The sequence below is a fragment of the Hyaena hyaena genome, unplaced genomic scaffold (assembly GCF_003009895.1).
Source record: "Hyaena hyaena isolate Hyena2069 unplaced genomic scaffold, ASM300989v1 scaffold_52, whole genome shotgun sequence".
Taxonomy (NCBI): domain Eukaryota; kingdom Metazoa; phylum Chordata; class Mammalia; order Carnivora; family Hyaenidae; genus Hyaena; species Hyaena hyaena.
This window is the reverse complement of record NW_024080684.1, coordinates 1,077,477-1,094,189: the sequence shown is the minus strand read 5'-3', so window position 1 is coordinate 1,094,189 and position 16,713 is coordinate 1,077,477.

Sequence of the window (16,713 nt, the reverse complement as noted above, 5' to 3'; positions counted from 1 at the left end):
CTAGTGACTTTCTCTCTTTCTCTCTGTCTCTTTCTTTTTCCTGCTGTCTCTGCCCCTCACCTGCTCACACATTCTCTCTCTCAAAATAAATAAATTAACTTAAAAAATATCTAAACACTTTAAACTATGGACAAACAGTATAAATCTGCTTTCATCCACTGAAAAATATGGAGGCATAAGGGTTCTGAGTGGCTGGACTAGTCTCTAAGTAACTGTACAATTGGCTAACCTTTGAAAAAATAGATACATTTGGTTACATCAATGTCATGTCTAAGAAGAGGATATAAGCAAAATTCTAACAAGCAACAGAGAAAAGAAAATACTTGCAACCCATTTAATTGGGTGAGAGTCAATAAAACAGGATCATAAAAAACTCTAAAATCATGAGTAAAAATGGGCAAAGAATGTAAAACCAGAATTTTCAGAAGAGACAATTAATGTGTCAAACCTTGGCTACCAGGAAACATAAAAAAATGAAGCAAAGTATTTTCATATTCCGTAAGAAATGTGGAAGTTTGATTATATCCCCACTGCTGGTGAACATACAGGAAAATAGGTGTTCACCTTCTATTAGACCAGTTTTGGTTTGAAAGATTCCTCCAAGTTTCCCTCCAGTGTTGCTGTGCCCTTGATACTCTGTGCCCACATCTTGCAGAGAGGCAGAACTGCTGTCGTTGAGGAAATGACATTGGAAACAAAGTCTCCCATCCGGAAGACACAAAGGTGGAAGAGGAAGAAAGCCATGCTATTGAATAAGTGTGAAGCCAGAACGCTGCACCAGGGGCCGTCTCTAAGAGATTGTAAAGCCCCTTTGGTTTAGTCCAGCAGATACAGCCCACTGCATGCTTGTTCCATGGTAAACCAGGTAAACTAGGGTTTGTCCTCAGGTAAGGGGACTTGGCAGCACCATTTGTCACAAGCAGTTTATCCTAAATGCACTTGATAACCGGGGTGACCCTCTGTATTAGCTCATTGGCTTTATCCAGCGGGAAAATAACTTTTCGTGTCTTCATGGCAGGAGGTAGTTGTGCATGTTGGTGTGAGATTTCTCCCCGGCACAGAAATTGGGACATAGGCATGCTATTTCTCTTCATAATTCCATTCCAAAGAGGCTCTCAAAGATGTCCTTGAGGTCTTCATTAGCTTTAAAAAAAGATTTAGGTACATATCAAAGAGACAGAGAAAGAATGTAGGAGTTTTCAAATGTAAACACTCTAAGAAAATGAAGGAGAATTAAGCTTCTTATTTTAATTTGTATTTGCCCTTACTATCCAACCTGAGTAAACATTTGCTTATGTAACAAGGAATAATACAGAGAAGACCGACCGTTTACTATAGCATTGTTTGGATATGCATGCATACATGCATACAAAAAAAAATAATAACAGTAATCTATATACTTTTCTATAGGGTAAAATAAAATGGAAAATTGTATACCCATATAAGAGATGCTGTGCAGCAGTTTGTAATATTTACAAAAAAATGTATTCACGGAGCACCTGGGTGGCTCAGTCAGTTAAGTGTCCGACTTTGGTTCAGGTCATGATCTCACAGTTTGCAGGTTCAAGCCCCGCAGCACCTCTGTGCTGATAGCTCAGAGCCTGGAGCCTGCTTCTGATTCTTTGTCTCTCTCTCTCTCTCTCTCTCTGTCCCTCCCCTGCTCACACTCTATCTCTCTCAAAAATAAACATTAAAACAATTTTTAAATAAATGTATTAAGAATTTATGGGGCGCCTGGGTGGCTTAGTCGGTTGAGCGTCCAACTTTCGCTTAGGTCATAATCTCGCGGTTCGTGGGTTCAGGCCCCGCGTCGGGCTCTGTGCTGACTGCCAGCTCAGAGCCTGGAGCCTGTTTCAGAGTCTGTGTCTTCCTCTCTCTCTGATCCTCCCCTGCTCTCTCTCTCTCTCTCTCCTAGAAATAAAAAAAAAAAAAAAGAATTTAAATGCTGCATAAGCCATTCAGAAAGGTAAATACTAAGTTCCTAATTGTAATTCCTGGCAGTAAGAATTGTGGATGTCAGTTAAGGCTGACTTGAGCTTTTTAGATAATGTCTACATTTTTATGGTGCAATTCATTTTACTGTAGTAAGTATATGTCTTACACTATCACTGGAATCAAGGCGTATTCCCATTTGGAACACAATACTTTAAAAGATAATAGGGGCTTCTGGGTAGCTCAGTCGGTTAAGAATCAGACTCTTGATTTCTGCTCAGCTCATGGTCTCAGGGTCATGATCTTTTGCTCCACCCTGGCTATGGAGCTTGTTTAAGATTCTCCCTCTCCCTCGCTCTCTTCCCCTGCCCCACTAACACTCTCTTCCTTAAAAAAAAAAAAAAAAAGAAAAAAAACAAAGAAAATAAAATTAAAATAAAAAACTTTGAATTCTCTTTATACTACATTTATTTTTATTTTTAATTCCTTTTTTAAAGGTTTATTTATTTTTGAGACAGAGACAGAGCACGAGCTGGGGAGGGGCAGAGAGAGAGGGAGACACAGAACCTGAGACAGGCTTCAGGCTCTGAGCTGTCAGCAAAGAGCCTGACACAGGGCTCAAACCCACGGACCTGAGCCCAAGTCAGATGCTCAACTGACTGAGCCACCCAGGCGCCCCTACTTTTTGCTACATTTAATAACCATCAATGATTTTGTCCTTCTCAGATATTACATATACATGTTTACTCCCTAAATCATTTTACTTTCCTAAGATTAATAGCTTGAGTTATTTAGCTCAGAGTTAAAAATGTACATTTGCGTGGGATAAATTTTAGTTGATATTCATTCTAGCCAGTGTGCAATAATAGACAGGAACAGGCTTCATAGGCATGTGAAATCGTATCAACTACCCATTTCTTTTATCCAGGATTTTGTTTTGAAAGATGAATCTATGAAGCCACCATTCTTATTTCTGATTCTTCCCGTTCTGTGTGCCTGGTGGGAGAGGAGGTAGGATTGTGGGTAATAAAGGTTCAAGTTGCATATAAAATACTGCTGGAACTGTGCACATACTAGTCATTCAATCTCCTGTCTCCCCAAAGTCACCTGAATGCCATGTGGTATTGTCCTGCAAGTCTGTGAATGTTTCTCAAGCCAAACCCATTATCTTTCAATCTTCCCACTGCCAAACCCACTCTAGAGGCTTAAGTGTTTATAGATTATAATTTAAATAAATTTTGTTTATGTTCATTCTAAGTTAACACGCAGGGCTATCTTTTAGTGGTAGGATTATCTCGCTGATGTTTTTGAACCCCACTATATTTCTAGCTGTCATTTTCCTCCTTTTATGAAAACTTTGCTTTTGAGTCTTTAGTGTAGCTTTAGTCGTGCTGTTAAATTGTGATTTGAAAGCTTGCAGAACTTTAAAGGAATACAATAATCGCTTTAAGTAAAGTCTTGTAATAATCTGGCTTCAATTTCAATTCAACATACTACTTCACTGTCTATCTGAGGTTTAAGGATGAAATTCTGTGGATTTCTTTTCTTTTATTGATTACAAACTTAGGTAGTCTCCAAAACTTTTCTCTTATGGAAATGTAGTAAAGTGCTAAAGTACTTTCATTCTGGTTTGCTTCAGAATGATTTTAACAGCTGGGAGTGGGATCTAAGTTTTCAGAGTATAACACCTTTAAAAATTGAATATATTTTTTTACTCTAGACTCCTTTTTTGGTACTATTGAGCATATGTCTATCCAGTCCTATTTAACAGGAAGACGGTTTAATATAAATGCAGTACACATTCCTAATGACGTGTAGTTTGTATAGTTGACTCTATAAAGAAATGAATTATGGTTAAAATAGGAACTGATGACAGGAAAGAAGTGTAAGCCATTCTTCAGGCACACATAATACTAATCATACCCTGTTCTGAAATAATAGTCACTGCTAACCAGAAATCAGTTTATGTTCAAACATTTAAAGACCTGTCACAGTATAACATAAAGACTGAACATTAAATTGATGTTAAGTTGAAAATTCTGTGTTCTGGTAGTTTAAATTTATATATGAAAATATTCCAATATTTTCTTACCATCCATTTCTACTTAACTATAAACAGAGCATGAAGCGGATACTTTACTCTGTAGCAGGCTTTTAAGGCACTACACAACTCAATGAAAGACCCTAAAGAAGAATTTACTTCATGTAAATTTTAAGATGGCTCTAGGCTGAATCAAACTCAGCTGAGAGTATATGAAATCCACTCCTGTACCCTACTCCTTGAACTCATTATTATTTAAGATTATCCTGAATTGTGGGTGCCAGACTCTGATGTCATGTGATAACTAACCCTTTACTAAAAGTGGTGGGCATGCATAGGGATGAACTACCATTGAAAGGTTAGCACCAAAATCCTGTCCTTAGGATTCAAGAGAGGCAAGTAAAGGCTTTCCTTCTTCTTTAATTCTCCATGTCATAAGTCAACAGATAAAGAAGGGAAACTGAGACTTTATTTCTTCCTTAACCAGTTGGAGAAGCTTCCAAATGGCTACTGCTAGTAGTGATATTTTTGGAACTCCTTAATATAAAAGAGTGAGTCTCTCTTTTAACCTTTACTAAATAATATGTTTGTAAGTATGTTTTGAAGCCTTTTTGTTCTTTTCAAACCAAAGTTAATGGTGAACTTGAGAAGAAAATGAAGCAGGTCTGTCCAACAGAATTATCTATGAGCTTCTGGACCCACTCAGTCTGCTTTGATTAGAGAATTAGCTAACTCCCACCAGGTCCTTACATGTGATTGTTTATTCTGTTTCCATCCCCAAGTTTTAAATAAAATGTCCAATATATCATGGTTAGTGAACTCTGTCCTAACATTGGTTTTAGGAAGTCACTTTAAAATGTTGGAGTTCATTATTTCTAAGGCAGCATTTGTATATACCCTAAATAATGCAAAATTAACATTACCTCTTTAAAAAAAATAAGTTTGAAGTAAAGATGAGGTTTTATGCACTGAATTCAAAATCATTTCCCTATTGAACAAAAATGCTTCTTAAGAAGCATTTTGGTGTATAATAAGATCACTTGCATTTTTTAAATGAGAAATGACATTGTTAGCTATATTTCAACCTGATAATCAGATCAGAATTTATACAAAGATAATCAGAAAGAAAAAAAAAGAACAGGACCCCAAAAATGACAAACACTTCACTGGGAAACTTTTACCAAAGAACAGCTATGTCAATTGTTTTTAAATGAAACAATTGTTAAAATACAAGAGACAGGTCAGAATAAGGAATGTAGGTAGATGTACCCTGTTACAGGTTGAATGGTGTCCTGAAAAAACATGTTGAAACCCTACCCTCCAGCACCTCAGAAGGTGAATTTATTTGGAAATAGAGCAGTAGCAGAGGCAATTGGTGAAGATGAGGTCAGGCCCCTAAAACCATAGGACTGATGTCCTTATAAGAAGGTGGCTTTGTGAAGACATGGGGGATGCCATGTGAAGTCAAAGGATTGAGTTATGGGTCTACAAGTCAAGGAACGAACACCACAGTTTGCCAGCAAACCACCGGAAACTAGGAGTCAAAGAAGGATTCTTTTACAGTTTTCCCAGGGAGCATGACCGTGTTGACAACTTCTTTGCAGACTTCTGGCCTCTGGACTGTGAAACGATATATTCCTGCTATGTTAAGCCACTCAGTTTGGAGTTCTGGTAACTGTAGGAAATGAATACACACTCCAACATCAGTTCTGCTTCTTTTAAGGTCAGGGGAGAAAAATTGTAGGATAAGATTTTAGGTGAGCTTTCTTCAATCAAATGTGAAATAACATAAGACAGACCCTCTGTGGGGAATAAGCTTAGGAATTCCCTGAGCTGGCACTGATGGGTTAACAAGGCGTAAAGCCACAGAATGTTAGCATCCAAGATTAGGTGAACAGGGCAAAGGCCCCCAGTATAGGACAAAGATATAGGAATAGAAAAGCCTCAGGATGAAAGCATCAAAATGAGGTAAACACGGTTAGATGTTCAGGGCGGAAACGCCCTCCAATTTAGTACAATAGCAGAAAGCTACTTTCACAGGAAGGAAAGACAAAAAGCAAACAAACAAAACAAACCAAGAAAACAAGACTTTAGCTCTCTGCAGGGCAAAGTTTCCTAGAGCAGAGCTAATTAGCAAAAGAAAGGTGCCTCAATGACCCTGAGATAGCAGGCTCTGTCTTTCTTGTCCCCTAGGCCAGTTCAGGTAAACAGAGGTGGCACCTCAGGTTTGCTGTAAACAACCTTCTGCCCAGCACCAGAATTGTGTTTTTGTATTGACTCAAACCCCTAACACCACATTATCTTCAAAACTCCCTTTCCTCCGTGACCTTGAGTTAATGTTCACAGTTTCATTGTCTCTTTGTGCACGCCCATCATGCCCCCTCACGCTTGTAAGCCTTCTGATCCTAATAAAACTGGAGCAAGGACCCATTTTAACCCTGCGTCCCCTCTCTTGCTAGACTAGAGAGAATTCCAGACCCAGATCTAAGATAACCCTCTGCAAACATTCACACACTCCCCACCCCACCCCGTAGGAAATAGCTTGTTTTCTAGAAATCATGGGAAAATCAATCACAAGTCACCTGGACTAGCCATAAAGAAACCTCAAATTCCTAAAAAGAAAAAAAAGAGTTGACAACATTTATAACAAAGCAATAAGCTTAAAAAATAGCCGAAGGCACACAACCAAGCCAACTAAAGAAAAACTAACATGGACGCATATCTTAGGCCAAAGAGAAAATCGAGCCTAAAATTACAGAATGTCAGGAAATTCTATGAAGACGATACCATATATAGAGGCCACTGAGCTGCAGATAGCAATCCCAACATCAAAACACTTACTTCTAAATGATTAAGGAATAAAAGAGAATAGAATAAACCTGCAATACAAGAATTTAGAAGACCAATGAAGAAAGAAATCAATGCTAGCAGAAGTTTGTTTACTAGAAAACATATTAACTATTGTAATTTTTGGAGGGAGAAGATGAAACAGATAAACTTGAAAATTATGGTGAAAAGAAAATAATCACATTTACATGAGAAAGTTAAAAAATCCTAATTGAAAACTTCGCTCAACACTATGCAAATTAATTCAAAGGAAAACATAAATTTCTTAAACAGCCCCAGGGAGAAAAATAATCTAATTGTTATATTTGAGAAGCGAGTGGTCAAAAATCTAACTTTTGTCCAGCTCAGCCCTTTTTGTAACCACAACCATCAAAAACACATGAGCTCTAGACTAGATTACAGGGAACTCGATAAAAATATGTAAGGAATTGATCTTCCCGATACCATTTAAATGGTTTCAGATGTGAAGCATAGGAAAATCTCCTTTTCAAGGAAGTTAGCTTGAAGTATAACAGACACCTCCTTGCTTGGCGAGTTGCACAGCTGATGACAGTGACTTACCAGCCAGTTCATGGGTAAGGTCTGTCATACTGTAACTAAAGGAAGGCTAGTTACTAGCGAATAGGGATCTGAGAAGTGCTTTGGAGTAATTTTGGGAGCACAAAGAAAGTGAGTCCCAACGCCTCCAGGGGCCAATGACCTGTGCACACACACACTGTATTACCAGGTTAGAGGCAGAAGAAAGGAGTAGACTTTCCATAATGAAGGGAAAGAGAAGCAAACTGAATTTCATGACCTCAGTCTAGCTGGTGTCTCATCATCCCAGGCTTACTATCAATAATGAAACGAGGCACCTGGGTGGCTCAGTCGGTCGAGTGTCTGTCTGACTTTGGCTCAGGTCATGATCTCACAGTTCGTGGGTTCAAGCCCGGCATTGTGCTCTGTGCTGACAGCTAGCTCAGAGCCTAGAGCCTGCTTCAGATTCTGTGTCTCCCTCTCTCTCTGACCCTCCCCTGCTCATACTGTCTCTCTCTCTCTCTCTCTCTCTCTCAGAAATAAATAAAAAAAAACATTAAAAGATTTAAAAAATAAACAAAACAACAAACAGTTGTGAGTCAGTGATTACACTGAAATTCTTAACCATAAAAAAAAAAAACGCTATTTGCTAGGGATAAAAGAGCGTTTTATAATAAAAATGACCAAATCATAAGGTTTTTCTAGGATTTAAAAACATACTAAAGGAAGTTAGCATGATATTTATACTGGGAAGGCTGCATAAAAATAGTAAACTAGCCCCCAAACTTACAGCTATGCAAAAACCTCATACAAATAATTACCAAATGAAGCCAAGAGCACAATAAAGATCAATGTAAGATGCCCAATAGGGGCTTATCAAGTTGTTTACTAAAACTAGGTGATGGGCATTGAGGAGGTCACTTGTCAATGTGAAAACTGGATGTTGTATGGAAGCTGATTTAACAATACATTATATTTAAAAAAAGATTGTTAGGAAAGCTAAGAAAACTTTGGCATGAAAAGAAATCAAGAGGACAATGTAATTTTTCCATAAATGCTATATAAAGTAATTTTACAAAATTTGATTGTGACAACAAAATTTGTGGTAAGTGGCTATTATTTCCTGAGTATGAGTTTTTAAAGTTTATCTGTTGTGCCCAAAAATTAACATCCAAGGAAAATACTAACATTGGTGAGGATCCAATATACCTGAGATGCAGATACAAATTGAGACAATTTTATTATTTTGAAAAATGGCATATTTCCTGGAGTTAAAAGATTAAATGATTGTTAAATATCATATAAAAAATATAGGCATTCTAGTATATTTGGTTACTTTTTCAGAGGGTTTCAGCAAACTAATTATATTCTCTGCAAGCAAGCATTGACTACTAATACAACATAGTCTACTTAATATTTCAGGATTTTTTGTGATTTTCATTCAGCTTCCTTTTTAGCATGTACCAGCTTCCATTTCGTCTTGTTTAAACATCTCATATTTAGTGTATAAAAAATTGTAAGAACAATTTTATATGTAAAAACAATTATTAATAAATGCCTTTAAATACAGAAATACACTGACAGCTAATACCAATATTAAGAGGGTATGTTTATATAGCAGGGTTGTATCCTTTTAAAGTAATGAGTGTTTATAGAAATGTAAGGCAGAAAAATTAGTAATGTGATGTTTAATCAAATTCAGTATAAAACTGAGCAGATTATTGAAAGGAAAACGTTAACTGCTGGTTTGGTAGTTTTTCATCTAGCCTCGCTGATGCCTAATTTTACTCTTGGTCATTTACTTCTTGAAACATTAACTCAAAGAATTGTTAGAATGTGTGCCTATACTGGATCCAAGATAAATCAGACTCAGGCTGAGGACCATGTAGGAGAATGAGCAACCAGACTTCATGGTCAATGTTCTTCATAAAGAGTAACCAGTACTGATCAAGCAGCCACAGGGAAGCATGAGGTCTAGTAAAGTAACTCTGGAGAGGGTCATATGACTAGGTTGCAGTCAAGGCTGAAGGGCTTTCTGAGATAAGATGGAGCAGGTTCACCTAGCCTCCTCTCTTAGGATCCAATGAGTGCTGAGTGACTGGGATAGTGAAAACTTTCAGGGAGTTACAAGACCATGACCTTGACCTTATAAGCACTCTGGGTGCTTACTTATCCTACATCCTTTCTTAAAGCTACAGAAACTTAATGTTATTAAAAACCTATTCTGTCTCACAATTTCTCTATTTGGACCCAAGAACACTACTGTTAGTAATAGATGGGGTTTCTCAACTGTAGACTTCTGATCATTGTGGAATTGTTTAACCAACTGGTTAGTGTTCATAACATTAATCAACTAGCCTGTAAAGATTGAATTTCACTTTTAGTTGTTTAATTCCTTTTAGGACAAAGGTCCTTCAATAAGAAGTTCCTCTTGAGAAATCTTTAAGTCTGGTTAAGATAAATTAATACAAAAAAGGTTAATTTTGCTTTTTGTGTAATCGAGATGACAAAACTTCAAAATCATGTACAAGATCTGTGACAGATTATCCTTCAGACAGACATAATGACCCATCCAGGAAACAATAAGAAAAAATAAATCTTAGAGAAAAGCAAAGTATTCAAAACATATTTCCTTCCATTGCTCAAATTTCAAAAAAAAAACTTGGTTAGGGTACTATAATGAGACAATTTTCTGTTTGGTGGCCTATGGAAACTAATAATTTAAAGAACAATGCCACTGAGAAGATTGCTATGGGCTTACAATAATTTTTAATAGATGACGAGGAGAATTTTTTAGATTTTCTCAAGTTATGAATTGTAGTAAAAATTCCTTTTAGAAGTTGAAAAACATTGTTTTTCCTGAATTACATTTTGCTTCAAAAAATATTTTTTTAATGCTAGTGATGTTAAGTGTACCCTTCTGAGTCTTATTTCAGGCATTTGGACATGCTGGAATAGTAAGTTTAACAGCATGACAGATTAATAATAAATTCAATAATGCTTGTCTTACTTAATTGCAGAGAGATTTCTAGGTCTCACTCTGAAATCATCACAGTGAGATAGGAATGAAGATATGTTTAAAGAATGGAAAGCCATAAAGAAGAGCCATAAAATTATCATTGACAACAGAACAAGAATGTTGGATACTGTGAGTTTTAGTGTTTTGTTAACACTCTTCGTTTGGGAACTGTCTGTTCTGAACAGAAGCCATCATATGTGAAAGAGAATCTAAATAAAAACTACAAAAAATCTTTCATTATTAAATAATATACGTTCTTTAGATCATCAGTAGTTGCTTGCATAGGATGTAATTAGTTCTCTGCAACCTGTTAATGAAGTAACCAATGAATATGCCCCAGAGTGCATATATTTCTTAAGCAATATTTGCTATAATAGAATTTCATCATTCAATTCCAGGGACTTTGACAGGGAATGTATATAAACTTCTACATCAGACTTCTAAATATGGCAACCAAAATATTTTTTAATATTTAATTGGGACCTTGGGGCGCCTGGGTGGCTCAGTCAGTTAAGGGTCCGACTTCAGCTCTGGTCATGATCTCACATTTGTGGGTTCAAGTTCAGCGTCAGGCTCTGTGCTGACAGCTCAGAGCCTGGAGCCTGCTTCAGATTCTGTGTCTCCCTCTCCCTTTCCCCTCCTCTGCTCACCCTCTGTCTGTCTCTGTCTCTCAAAAATAAAGTAAACATTAAAATTTTTTTAGAATAATAATAATTTAATTGCAACCAGTAAATTTTTGATACAGATTTCTGTTTGCTTCTGTAAAACCAAAAAATTCCTTCTGTGATGACTATATAGGCTTAGGTCACTCAACATTCTGCCCAAGTACATATTCTGTGTACTTCAACACGTAAAATAATTTGGTATTAGCTTAAGAATAGCCAGATAGATCAAAGAACCAAAAAAATAAAAAATTGAATGTAAGAGAATTTGGAAGTGTAGAATATGAAGAGGTCTTATTTCAAATCAGCAAGCAAAATTTGACTATTTAATAAGACATGTTGAGAAAAGTGAATAATCATACAGGGAAAGGTGTTGACTCCCTACCTCTCATTATTTATTCAGACTAATTTTAGATGAGTAATAATTTATATTTAACAATTATTATGGAAAGCATGGGACTTTTAAAAAACTTTGAAATTGAGGAAGCCTTTCTAAGGACAACACAAAAACCATCAACTCTGACTCATAAACTCATGCATTTCAACTACACAAAAATAAATAAATACATTGCCAAAAGCCACCATAAATAAGCTCAAAAGGTAATCCTGGAAAAGTAACCCATATTATAATTAAACTGCTATTGTCCTTGAATTTTTTAATGTGAGTTTTTTTTAAATTTTATTTATTTCTGAGAGAGAGAGAGAGACATCATGAGCAGGGGAGGGTCAGAGAGAAGGGAGACACAGAATCCAAAACAGTCTCCAGGTTCTGATCTAGCTGTCAGCACAGAGTCCGACACAAGGCTTGAACCCATGACCTGAGCTGAAGTCGGATGCTCAACAGACTGAGCCACTCAGATGCCCCTATTGTCCTTGACTTTTAAAGAACTCTTAAAGTCAAACAAACAAACAAACAGCAGCTGAATAGAAAAATGAGCAAAGAATAAACTGAAACAGGTCACCAAAAAATAAATACAAATGATTATTATCCAGATGAACAGATGCTCAAATATACTCACAAAAATGCAAATTCAAAACCACACTGAGATACCATTTTTCACCTATTAAGTTGACCAAAACTGTATTTGCTAAAATGATTAGTTAGAGTTTGATGAAACAGGGTCTTGTGCTGCTGTAGAGGGTAGAACATGACAAAACTTACATGAAGGACAGATGGACAATACCTATGAAAATTATAAATGTCATTTTACATTGACGTTTCTTCTACAGGTAGGCCTGAGCATTTGCAAATATAATTCATGTTGGAAGGATGTTCACGGCAACAATGCTTTTAAGAGAGAAACTACTAGAAAGAACAGATTAGAAGCAGAATGGTGCTGTGGTCTTCCTTCCATAATCAAATCAAATGTGGATAGGGGCGCCTGGGTGGCTTAGTCGGTTGAGCATCCGACTTTCGCTTAGGTCATGATCTCGTGGTTCGTGGGTTCGAGCCCTGTGTCGGGCTCTGTGCTGACTGCCAGCTCAGAGCCTGGAGCCTATTTCAGAGTCTGTATCTCCCTCTCTCTCTGACCATCCCCTGCTCACGCTGTCTCTCTCTCTCTCCTAGAAATAAATTAAAAAAATTTAAAAAAAAATCAAATGTGGATATAGACAAGGTACAAATCCTTTATATAGGAACATACCCATTTTCATAAGTTATCCAAAGTCCTTTGAAAATTAAGTGCTAAAACAATTATAGTCTATTTGGCATAGGTAGAAATAAAATGTCTTATGCAGTATATGTCCTTGATTTGGCAATAAGGGCTCAGTGATCATTGTGGTTATTGTTGTGGCTATGTGCCAAAAACCGTGCTGGGCACTTTAAAAGATTATTTAACCTGCTTTTAATAATATGTTCCCATAAGATGACTTTTCTAATGCCAGTACCTCTATGTAGTTTTTTTTCCCCCCAAGAAATTCTTTAAGACACATAGACACTCTAATAACTGCTTTCTAGATTATGATTCTGTTACTAAAATGCTAACCTTCCTTCTACTCTATTGGTTAAAAATAGTTCCCTCTGCTCTGAAAAGATGATTAACGTTTTCTCTGCCAGTTCTGGTGCAGGTAAACAAACAACTCAGCCCCATGCTCACACTGGAAAAGCAACAAACAAGTAAAAACAGTCAAGTGCTACCCTGTTCCAGCCATGGAGCTACCCAAACTACACTACAAAAATGAACAATTTCCTGCTTCCAAAGAACTTATGAGACAGATACTTTCAAATGACTAAAACAGAATTAACCATCTTCCCCTTTCATTTGTGTGATGTAGCTCTTAATAATTTAGAAGTTCACTCAGATGTTAGCTAACTTTTAATGCATTTTCAAACTGAGCATATAGATACATAAATCAATAATTCACCACTGGTGAATGCACTGGTGCATGCCACTCAGGCATGGTTATGTTGCAGAGGCTTACTGCATAGTCAGAAGGAAGCAAACAAACACACTCAGGTGTTAACTACATGGCAGGCACTATTTTTATTTTAAGTGTGTGTATTTGTATGTATTTAATCCTTACTAGTTAATAAAATAGGTAACATCAAACAACCTACATGTAAGAAAGCAGAGGCTCAAATAGATGAAGCCATTTGTCAAAGGCAACTCAGTATGTGACAGTTCTGATGAATTCACTCATTTACAAATCCAGTAAATGATTACGGCTAGTGCAATTGTTGTAAAACAATTGTAGCTCTTGTAGTATTTCATCAAATGTGAGATATAAAACACATCATTCTGTGATGTTCCTCTGAAAAAAATACTACTTTGCAAATCACACCATAATATACACATTAAACCATATTATCCTCTACCAAATGGCATGTGAATAAAAGGATAACAATGTTTCTGACAATTTGATGTCTGATGTCTTGATAATCCTTCAAAAATTGATCTCACCAGCTTCTTACTGTCTTGGAATTTCTACTATTCTGAGGCTTCAATTATATAAGCAATCTTTTTTTTTTAAAGTATTTTAGGAACAAGATACAGCACAGTTTCAATTCATTATGAGTGTCTTCCTTTCTTAGGTAGAATAATAAAAAGAAGAGAAAGAAAAAGGAAACAAAGAAATTGTTATTCCTCAAATGACATATCTTGTTTCATCAGTACCAATCTTATGCCCCATTGTTTTTGCAATGCATTTTTTACATACACAGTAACCTTTTATTTCAAAGCTAATTATGCTATAACCTTTCTGAAGACATATTAAATAGAGGTAAATTCAGCACACTTAGTAGCAACGACCCATTCAACGTGGATATAAATGAGGAAATCCTGGAGAGCTGTGACCATGTTCTCCTACGTTCAGGTAATGACAATGATGACCACCTTGTGTGATTACAATTACATTAATTGCAAGACTTCATAAATTATATGTCTTGATTTCAGGTATCTTAAAATGTAAAAAAATAAGTTAAAATATATGAAAAAGGTTTGTGTCGAACACAGTGCTTGGAACTGGAATACCAAGAAGTAATAGAGTCTTATCCCTCATGCTGCTCACTGTCTAGTGTGGGTAGACAAGTAAGTCAACAATTAGGATTCGGTGTGATGACAAAAATAATATATATTATTTATATATACACTTTATGTGTGTTAACCTATTTGATCTTTATAATAATTCCACAAGCCAGATATGTGATAGAGGTATGAACCCGTCTGGATACCCAAAAAGAGTATCTAAATTATCCTGTGTATGTAGGAAGCCTTTTGTGGGATGTACCGCATAGGTGTGAGTAGTGACGGAGGACAGAATTGAAAGTTCAAGCAATAGCACTCCGTTAGCACAGCTAACGGTGGGACAGAAAGTGGGACAGAGGCAGAAAGGTGGGACACCTGGGGAACACCCAGGGTTGAGTACTGAAGACACTGTGGCTCATGAGATGATGGGGAAGAGTTAGGAGCAAGGCTTACCCCCCTCTCACCGCACCCTCCCCACCCTCCCTGCCCCATGCTAAGGAGTTTAGACATTGTCCTGCAGATTGAGGACTGCTACAGCTGGATTGGAGGGAGTTGTATTGGGACCAAAGAGGCCAGTTAAGAAAACTATTTTAAAAATCCAAGTAAAAATAATAAGGATTTAGATTAGGCCAATAGTAATTTGCGAAATACTAACTACTAACATTAAAAAGGTGCAGTCAGCAAAAACAGCCTAGTAAGGAACTCCAAAGTTCTGCCCCTCCACAAAAGGAACAAAAACCTGGTAAAACTATGAGAATTTACTTTTTTTGGAACCCTGAAAACTAAGCAAGGGCTTGTAGCAAACAGAGAATCTTGAAAGTAGCAAGAGAGAAGCGATCTCACTTGTAAGGGACCTTCAGTAAGTTTAATGGTGGTTCATTATTAGAAACCATGGAGACCAGAATACAATGGAATGGCATTTCAGAGGATTGAGAGAAAAAAATCTTTCAACCAAGAATACTATGTCTGACAAAATTATCCTTCAAAAATAAAGGAGAAATTTACACGTTCCCAGATAAACAAAACTGCAAGAGTTTGTTACCAGCAGACCCAGCCTATAACAAGTGCAGGCCATTTGTTTGCTAGAGCCATTCACCCTGAAATAAAAAGATATCACACAGTAATATAAACCCACACGAAGAAATAAAGAGCACTAATAGAGATAACTAACTACATAGGTAAACAAAACACAGTATAAATGTATTTCTTGTTTGATTCACTTTTTCTGTCAGATTTTAAAAACATCTGAATAAATCAATAATTATAAATCTGTGTTAACTGACACACAATATATAAAGATGTAATTTCTGACAATATCAGCATGAAGGTGAGGGGGCAGAGATATGCAGGAGCAAAATTTTTATATATTATTGAAATCAGGTTGGTATTATTCTGAACTAAAGGAGAAATATAAAATCTGCATAGACTTTATAACAAGATTAGAGAGATGGAGTTAGTAATCAACTTCTAAAAAAGAAAGGTATAGGACCAGATGGCTTCGTTGGTGAATTCTACCAAACATTGAAATAAAGAAGAATTAATGCCAATTTTTCACTAACCTTTCCAAAAAACAGAGGAAAAGGAACTCTTCCCAACTTACTCTATGCAGCCAATATTACACCAATGTTAAAGGCAGAAAAGGAATCACAGGAAGTGAAAACTATAGACCACTATCCTTTATGAATATAAATGCAAAAATTCTCAAGAAAATACTAACCAACCAAGTCCAGCAGTATGTAAAAATAATTAGACACCATGAAAAGTGGAATTTTTTCTAGGAATGCAAGATTGGTTCAACCTACACAAATAATCAATATAATGCACAATATTAATAGAATAAAAGAAGATATACAATTAACAAAATACATGCAAAAAAAGCATTTGACTAAATTCAACACTGTTTCTTAATAAATATGCTCAACAAACTAGGACTAGAAGGAAATTTCCTCAATCTCAGAAAGGTCATCTGCTGAAAATCCACAGTGGAGCACGTAAGTGGTTCAGTCGGTTAAGCATCCAACTCTTTATTTCAGCTCAGGTCAACATCTCAAGGTTTGTAAGTTTGAGCCCTGCATAGGGTTCTGCCCTGACAGTGTGGAGCCTACTTGGGATTCTCTTTCTTTCCCTCTCTCTGCCCCTTTCCCTCAGGCATGCTCTCTCTCTCAAAATAAATAAACATTAAATTAAAAAAAAAGAGGGAGAAAATTCACAGCAAACAAGCATCATGTTTTT